This window comes from Theobroma cacao, chromosome 6, assembly GCF_053813885.1.
Source record: "Theobroma cacao isolate CCN51 chromosome 6, ASM5381388v1, whole genome shotgun sequence".
Lineage (NCBI taxonomy): Eukaryota > Viridiplantae > Streptophyta > Magnoliopsida > Malvales > Malvaceae > Theobroma > Theobroma cacao.
Genome location: NC_142644.1, coordinates 19,570,634 through 19,579,892, shown reverse-complemented (window position 1 = coordinate 19,579,892; position 9,259 = coordinate 19,570,634). Strand labels below are relative to the sequence as shown.

The 9,259-nt window shown below is 33.8% G+C and overlaps 2 long non-coding RNA genes across 2 annotated transcripts; one reads left to right on the top strand and one right to left on the bottom strand.

Moving 5' to 3' along the window:
* The first annotated feature begins 654 nt into the window (after positions 1 to 654).
* Positions 655 to 3,431, top strand: LOC148762132 (uncharacterized). The gene is made up of 4 exons (XR_016026962.1): positions 655 to 726; positions 803 to 956; positions 2,404 to 2,482; positions 3,329 to 3,431. It is a non-coding gene; the product is annotated as an uncharacterized LOC148762132 (long non-coding RNA).
* A 3,057-nt stretch (positions 3,432 to 6,488) lies between these two features.
* Positions 6,489 to 8,630, bottom strand: LOC148762131 (uncharacterized). The gene is made up of 3 exons (XR_016026960.1): positions 8,379 to 8,630; positions 7,648 to 7,727; positions 6,489 to 6,775 (listed from the first exon to the last, which is right to left on the bottom strand). It is a non-coding gene; the product is annotated as an uncharacterized LOC148762131 (long non-coding RNA).
* Between the last annotated feature and the right edge of the window lie 629 nt (positions 8,631 to 9,259).

Sequence of the window (9,259 nt, the reverse complement as noted above, 5' to 3'; positions counted from 1 at the left end):
TTACTCATTGGGATTTTATAATCTCACCACCCTCCTTTCCACCCATTTCAGGTTCAGTATAGACTGTAGATAGCTGATCTCATCGAGGACTACAGTGGGATCTGCATTTTCCAAACCGTAGGTTCACAGTCCTCTTTACTTTTGTTTATTCGGGGGCACTCTTGTTATTGTAAATTAAATTAAATATTTTGGCTTACTGTATTTAAGTATGTATAAATTTATTTAACTTTTACGTTATAAAAATTATTCACGTATAACTTTATAAATATTATTTTATAAGAAAATAGAATATTTTACTTAATATTTCTTTTATTTTCTTATTATATTCAAATAACCATAATTTCGTTTTAAATGAAGATTTTAGACTTTTAAACTCATTTTGATTATGAATTGTGTGTTTTGTACTTGTATATTACGTTTTACCCAGTTTTAAAATTTTTGAGAAAAATGACCAAAATACCCTTGTGAGATGAAAAATTAATATTTTATTTGTTTAAAGTTGGAAACAGCTTAAAATATTTTAGAACACGATATTTGACAATGGTTGCTCACAAGGGAATAGAGAAACTGATAGTAAAGCCTTGCGGGGTTTCGGGTTGACATTCCGAGCAATAAGTGTTTACCGGGACACCGCGGCGGTTGTCACAGGCTCGAGGGGAGTACCGGGTCGTGACACCCAGAGTTAGATCGGATTCATAATGTCTTCCACGTCTCGATGTTGAAAAAGTATGTTCTCTATCCTTCCCATATTCTAGAAACACCTCCAATTGAGTTGCATGAAGATTTGAAGTTCTAGGTGCAGCCGGTACGTATTCTAGATTGAAAGGATCGAGTGCTGAGGAACAAAAGCATTCCAATGGTGAAAGTATTGTGAAAGAATGCTCGAATGGAGGAGATGATGTGGGAAGTCAAGCATTAAATGAGAAGCCAATACCCACATCTTTTCGTCGAGTCCGGTAAGTGAAATTTTGATGTCAAAATTTTATTTTAAGGGGGGTAGTGCTGTAAAGCCTGACCTTATAAAATATTTGTCATGACATGCATGTGATGGATAGCATGTTTGCATGCTAGGAAAGGCCCGAAAATCATTAAAAGCCGGTAGTGTACTTAATAGTATAACTAAGTTGAACTAAGCTTCGAACTAGATCAAATAGAGAATTTAAGGTGAAATTGAGAATTTTAAAGTCCCAGAATGACTTAATATGGTGATTCGGAGTTCGAGGATCGAATTGGAGTCAAATTGGAAATTTCGTAATCTAGGGGCAAAATGGTAATCTTGCCATTCGAGGACAAAGTGGAAATTTTTTTGAAAGCTTTTGATCATATTTGACTTATTGGAGTATAATTTGAGGTTGAGAAGCGAAAAATTGTAATCTCGGTATTTTTCAGAGCAAAAGGATAAAATAGTAATTTTGCCACCTTAGGGGCAAAATCGTAATTTTCCACCACCAGGACACTTGTCCAACACATGGTCTTCCCTTATCCTCATTTTGACCTTTGACTAATCATGTGGTGGAGAATGGAAGCATAATTATTAAAGTATAAAAAAAAAGAAAAATGGACTAATAAGCATGTGACATGTGTCAAGTAAGGATATTTTATTATTTTTCATAAAAATCAACCCATGTTTATCCCATTTTCTCTTCATGTGGCTGGCCATAGTAAGAACAAAGAGAGGAAAGGAAAAACACAAAACCTAGGTGGGAAAATTGAAGAAAAAGTGTGGGATTTCAAGGAATCAAGTAATCAAAGGTAAAATTTCTTGATTTTGACTTGTGATCTACCTTTGCCATGCATTTCTCCTTATTTTCCATGATTAAATTTCATGTTTTCATGGTGAATTCATGACTGACCAAATGGGTATGGAGAGAGAATGAAGTTGGATTGATTTGATTCTAAGTTATGTTAGTGTTTTTAGTTAGTTTAGCATATTTAGAAACAAAACAACAAGAAAAAAATTCATTTTCTCCCATTGCCCATAAGAGGCCAAATTTTCTAGGGAGAATATTGAGGCTGAAATTGATGATATTTCATGATATTTTGGTGATATTTGATGTTTGGTGAGGCTAGAAATTAAATGGGAATTTTTGTGTGAAAATCTGAATTTTTACTCAATGTATAGACATGTGTGATTATTGACCCGGGATTGATAAATTGAATCTCATTCATAGTCACTGAGGTAATTTAGGTATAATTGGAGTGTAGAAAGTGAAAAGAATTGATTTGGAGTTAAATTGGAGATTTTAGTCGATTAGACAGAGTATAATGTGACTTAGGTCGAATATTACATTTAAGCGATTAATCGGACATTTTGCATTCCATATCATGCATTAGTAGTCTAAATTAGTTTAATTTCAATTTAGTACCAATGTGGTGAATTTCTTGATTTTGTACTGTGTCAAGGTGGTGAGTCCTCCGATAAAGGCAAGAGAATTGTACCTGAGGACCAGTAATCTGAGTATTTCGAAAATCCCCACTCTAGGTATTGTGAGTAACCTTACCATCATTTTAATTATCTAAAGTATGTTTTTATTCGGTTTTGGTGAATTTTATGAAAATGAGTTCAAATGGTAAATTTTTAGGTTTTGTAAATAAAATGTGTTTAAATGAAAAGACTTTATAAATTGTCTTGAAACGAAATAACGATTTTGAAAATAAAGTAATTGAAGACCACTGGTATGTTGTAAGTTTATGATTGGAAATTGATGGCTTATGTTATATTGTTATTGTGTTGGCATGACTGGTTGGGCTGTGTTTTATGAATTGTATGAATTGTTTTATTTTACCCTTGCAGGCTGGGTAGTATTATATTAGCCTTGTCATGTTGTTAAAATTTTATTATATGGTGGGTTTAGCTTACTGCAGTGGGTGGATTCTGTGGACCAACCTATTAGAGGGGCACGAAATTTGAATATAAATATGTACCTCGGTCAGAGAGGCGCGTAGGCTATCTCCTGAGGTATGGTTAGAGTCCACGTCACGCTGAACCACCTCGTGACGATGAACTCCGCTAACGCCAAGGAACGGCTGTGTTTTTCAAACTAAAAATATGTTTTCGTGTATACAAAATTTTTATAGCCTTGGGGACTCTGTAAGATGCCTCGGTCAAGGTATCCCCGAGAATGATTTTAGCAGGAGCCAAGTTTTTTTTAAAATACTCATAAGCCATGTTGACTATTTAAATGAAATGAATACTTATGTTATGAAAAACTTATTTGTATGAAATGTTTTAATAGTCTCCTTTTACGCGAACTTTAGATCTTTTAAATGATGTTTGTTTACTCACTGGGATTTGTAATCTCACCACCCTCCTTTCCCTCCATTTCAGGCTCAGATTAGACTGTAGATAGTTGATCTCGTCAAGGACTACAGTTGGGTTTGCATTCTTCAAACTATAAGTTTATAGTCCTCTTTACTTTTGTTTATCCGGGGGCCCACTTATCATTGTAAATTAAATTAAATACTTTGGCTTACTGTATTACAGTATGTATGAATTTATTTAACTTTTACGCTACAAAAATTATTTATGTATAACTCTAAAAATATTATTTTATAAGAAAATAGAATATTTTACTTAACATTTCTTTTATTTTCTTATTATATCCAAATAATCAAAATTTCGTTTTAAATGAAGATTTTAGACTTTAAAACTCACTTTTGATTATGAATTATATGTTTTGTACTCGTATATTACATTTTAGCCGATTTTGCAATTTTTAAGAAAAAATGACCAAAATACCCCTGTGAGACGAAAATTATTATTTTATTTATTTTGGGTTGGAAACAGCTTAAAATCTTCTAGAACATAATTTTCAGCAATGGTTACTCACGGGGGAAATGAGATACTGATATTAAACCTTGCGGTGTCCCAATTGCCATTTCAAAAAATAAGTGTCTATTGGGGTACTGCGACGGTTATCACGGGCTTGAGGGGAGTACCGGGTCGTGACAAAAGTCTTGCTCCAAAAAACTCAACCTTGGCAACAAACTAAGATTTTTAGATCATAAATAAAAGTAAAGCAATGGTTGAGCAATTGATATATAGATGTAAAACCCACAAACCCCAAACCCTTATTTTGTAAAGGGTTTTGGGTTTAGTTTGTCGAGCAATGTCAGCCAGACGTGGTAGCAAACTAAACACCAAACCCTAAACCTTTTACAAAATAAAGGTTTGGGCTATGTGGGTCTGGGATCTATATATTAATTGGTAAGTCATTTCTCTACTTTTATAGATATGATTTAAAATTTTTAATTTGTTGTCATGGTTGAGTTTGTTAGAGTAAAGGTCTCTTTTTCTATGATTTTGTCCATATTGTATATATCTACATGGCTTTCATTTGCACTATTAACGATTACTTTGGATAGTGTTAAGAGGAAGGATTCGATTGTTCAAAATCTGAAAATATAGTGATTAAACTTGTCACGACCCGGTACTCCCCTCGAGCCCGTGACAACCGCCGCGGTGTCTCGGTAGACACTTATTGCTCGGAATGTCAACCCGAAACCCCGCAAGGCTTTACTATCAGTTTCTCTATTCCCTTGTGAGCAACCATTGTCAAATATCGTGTTCTAAAATATTTTAAGCTGTTTCCAACTTTAAACAAATAAAATATTAATTTTTCGTCTCACAGGGGTATTTTGGTCATTTTTCTCAAAAATTTTGAAACTAGCTAAAACGTAATATACAAGTACAAAACACATAATTCATATTCAAAATGAGTTTAAAAGTCTAAAATCTTCATTTAAAACGAAATTATGGTTATTTGAATATAATAAGAAAATAAAAGAAATATTAAGTAAAATATTCTATTTTCTTATAAAACAATATTTATAGAGTTATACGTGAATAATTTTTATAGCGTAAAAGCTAAATAAATTTATACATACTTAAATACAGTAAGTCAAAATATTTAATTTAATTTACAATAACAAGAGTGCCCCCAAATAAACAAAAGTAAAGAGGACTGTGAACCTACGGTTTGAAAAATGCATATCCCACTGTAGTCCTCGATGAGATCAGCTATCTACAGTCTATACTGAACCTGAAATGGGTGGAAATGAAGGTGGTGAGATTATAAAATCCCAATGAGTAAACAGACATCATCATAAACATCTAGAGTTGAGTACATGGAGACAATAAAGTAAATCATCATAAACTGGGTTATACAATTAGAACACATCTTGTTCAAAATACGTAAAAAGGCTTATGAATCTCATAAAAATCTAGGCTTGTGCCATAAATCCATTCTCGGGGACACCTTGGCCGAGGCATCCTACCGAGACCGCCAAGGCTATTAAAATTCACATTTCACATAAATCATGTTTTTGTTTTGAAAACATAGCCGTTCCTTGACGTTGGCTGAGTTCCCCCTCACGTGGTGGTTTAGCGTGAAGTGAACCCTAAACTTTACCCCAGGAGATACCCTACGCGCCTCTCCGTTTGAGGTAAGAATATAATGGGGTTTACCGTGCCCCTCTAAAAGGCTGGTCTACAGAAACCCCCTACTGCAGTGATTAATTAATATATAATCCACCATATAATAAAACTCAATAACATGATATGGCAATTTTGTAATTCGTAGTTTTTCAAGGTAACCAAACAATTCGCATTTTAATACAATTGCCAACTAGCCAATCATGCTCGATTTATCATAAGCCAGTTAATTTAAACAATCAAATTGCCACAATTAACAGACTCCGTGTACTCTATTTTTCAAAATCACTATTAATTTCAAAACAATTTATAATTTAATTTCATTGAAACTCATTTATTCATAAAACATGAAAATTTATCTTTTTAAATTCCTCTTTCCATAGAATTCATGAAAGCATCTAAAAACCACCCTAGATAATTAAAATGACAGTAAGTTTACTCACAATGTCTAGAATGCAGACTTTCGAAGCACTCTGTCTACTGGTCCTCGGATGCAATTTCTTTGCCTTTATCGGAGGACTCACCACCTTGACACAGTACAAAATCGAGAGTTTCACCAAGTTGGTACTAAATCAAAATTAAACTAATTTAGATTACCAATGCATGATATGGAATGCAAAAATGCACTGGTAACTATCTAAACCCGATATTGGCCTAATTCGTCTTATCACCCGATTAAATTCCTAACGGGTCCGTTTAAACTCCAATTTAATTCTTTTCAGTTTCTATACCTCAATTGCACCCAAATTAACTTAATGTCCCTCAGTGTGGTGCAAATTATCAGTCCTAACAGCAAATTACGAAAATACCCCTAGTGGGTAAAAATTCATATTTTTGCTCCGAAAATTCCCATTATTTTTCTAGGCTCATAATTCATTATTCCTTAACCAATTCTGTCACGACCCGGAACTCCCATCGAGCCCGTGACAACCGCCGCGACGTCTCGATAGGCACTCATTACCCCCAATGTCAATCGAAACCGCGCAAGGCTTAGCATCAGCTTCTGCATCTCCCCAGTGAGTGACAGTTATTAAATTTCACATTTCAAAAAAAATCATAAGTCATTTCCAAATCAAAACAATAAAATATTACTTTCTGGCTCACAGGGGCATTTTCGTCATTTTTCTTCGAAAATACCAAAACTCGTCAAAAACATGGTGTAAAAGCTAAATATATTCATACATACTTTAAATCAAATAACTGAAGAATAAAATTACTTTTTCAGTGACACGTGGGCCCCTAACTGACTAAGAAGATGTAGGGCTACGAACCCTTACTTCCTATGATGCAACTCCGAGATTAATTCTCGTCTTAATCAACTATCAACAAACTGTCCTGAGCCTGAAAAATGGATAGGAAGAGGGGTGAGATTATGATTACATAATCCCAGTGAGTAAACAATTACCATCAAAAGCATCTAAAGCCGAGTAGATGGAGATAATATAAAAACGTTATATCTCAATAATATTCATAACACAAATTTCGTTTCAATCTATACCAAACAATTTATTTTCATCAAAATTTCTCGGCTTATGAATTTCTTAAACTTGGCCCCTGCCAAAATCATTCTCGCAGGTACCTTCGTCAAGGTATCCCACTAAGACCGCCAAGGCTGTTCAATGACCCATACCCATAAACATGTTTTCACATCTAACACACAGCCGTTCCTTGGCGTTGGCTGAGTCTCACTCTCACGTGGTGGCCCGAACGTGAGGTGCACTCAAATCATACCTCAGGAGATACTTCACCCAACATCTCCCCCCGGAGGTAAGTATATAATTGAGTTACCGTGCCCCTCTCATAGGCAGCCCACGGAAACCCCCACCACTGCAGTGACCGTTTAATATACAACCAGACCCATAAAAATTCCAGTAGCATACTATGGCGAATAAAATGTAATCCAGTCTACCAAGACCAATCCAAAACTGTTCATGTATTTCATGCCAACCTCAAAATTTTAGCCATCATGCTACCATAGTGTCATAAGCCATAATTTCAATAACATATAAAATCATAAATTTCAACACAGTCTCCATATACTCAATTTTCCCAAAACAATATTAGTTTTCAAAACCAGTATAAATCTCATTTTTTAAAAAAAAAACATTTTAATTGGAAAACATAATATTTTATAATTTAAACTCACCATTCAATAAAAGCATCAAACAAGTATAATTACTCTAGATATTTAAGACGATAAATTGTCCACTCACTGTTCTAGGAGTCGACGTAGTCCTAATCCCAGTCTTAAAGCACAATTTTTGTACTTTTACCAGTGTAATTTGCTCACCACCTATCCATAATGTACAAAACATAATTCACCACATCAATGCTTGACCATTATAAAATCAATTCAGGCTCGGTATATATGCATGATATGACATGCAACTTATCCGACTACCGCTTAAATGCGGTGCTAACCTAATTCGGCCTATTACCCGATTAAATTTCTAACGCGTCCAATTTAATCTCAAATTAATTTTTTTCAGTTTCTATACCTCAATTGCACCCAAATTGACTTAATGTCCCTCAATGTGGTGCAAATTATCAGTCCCGATAGCAAATTACGAAAATACCCCTAATGGGTAAAAATTCGTATTTTTGCTCCAAAAATTTCCATTATTTTTCTAGACTCATAATTCATCATTATTCATCATAATTCCTCAAATAAACATCAAGATCATCAGCCAATATTCCCCTAGAAAATTCAGCCAATAATGGTAATGGAGGAAAATAAATTCTTTTCTTGTTGTTTTGTTCCTAAATATGCTAAACTAACTTAAAACACTAACATAACTTAAAATCAAATTAATCTAACAAGTTTCTCTCTCCTAACCCATTTTTCCAGAATTGAATTCATCCTCAAATCACATGATTCAACCATGGAAAATGATGGGAAATGCATGGGAAAGGTAAAGCACAAGTCAAAATCAAGAAATTTTACCTTTGGTCACTTGTTTCCTTGAATTTTCACCAATTTTTCCTTGAATTTCTCCCCCTAGGTTTTTGTTTTTCTTTTCCCCTTTGTTTTCTTGCTATGGCCGGCCATAATGAAGAGAAAATGGTGGTGTGGGCTGATTTTTATAGTTAAATAATATAATAATCTAAACTTGCCACATGTCACTACATTATTGGTCCATTTTTTAAATTCTTATCTTTTAAGCTTTAAATCTCCACCACACATTATTCCTTAAAATATCCATAACTTAGATAAAATTCTCAAACTTATCTAAAGTCTTGGTGAAGTAATTTTTGATATTTACACTTTTGCCCCCGTAAAAATCAAAAATTACATTTTTACCCCAAAAACTGAAAAATTGCCCATAGACATATTTTTTATCCCTTATACTCATATCATTCCCCAATTTGTCAAATGTGATCTAAATTCTCTCAAAATCTCAAATTTTGTCCGCAGATGGAAAAATTACAATTTTACCCCTATATAGTGAAAATTTCAATTTGACTCCGAATTGATCCTCGAACTCCTAATTACCATTTTGAGTCATCCCTGAACTGTGAAACTCTTAATTTCACCTTAAAATTCCTATTTGAATTAGTTCGAGGCTTAATCGACTTAATGATACCATTAGGGGCAATATCGTCTTTTAACGATTTCTCGAACTTCCTAAATATAAAAACATTCTATCGAGCATGTGAATAATATTATAATTATTTTACAAAGCAGGGTTTGACAAATTCTCCTAGAATAAAATCAAACTCATCCTCACTCACCACATGGTAAATTCAACCATTAATGGTTGGGGGAGAAAATAAATTCTTTTCTTGTTGTTTTGTTTCTAAATATGCTAAACTAACTAAAAACAC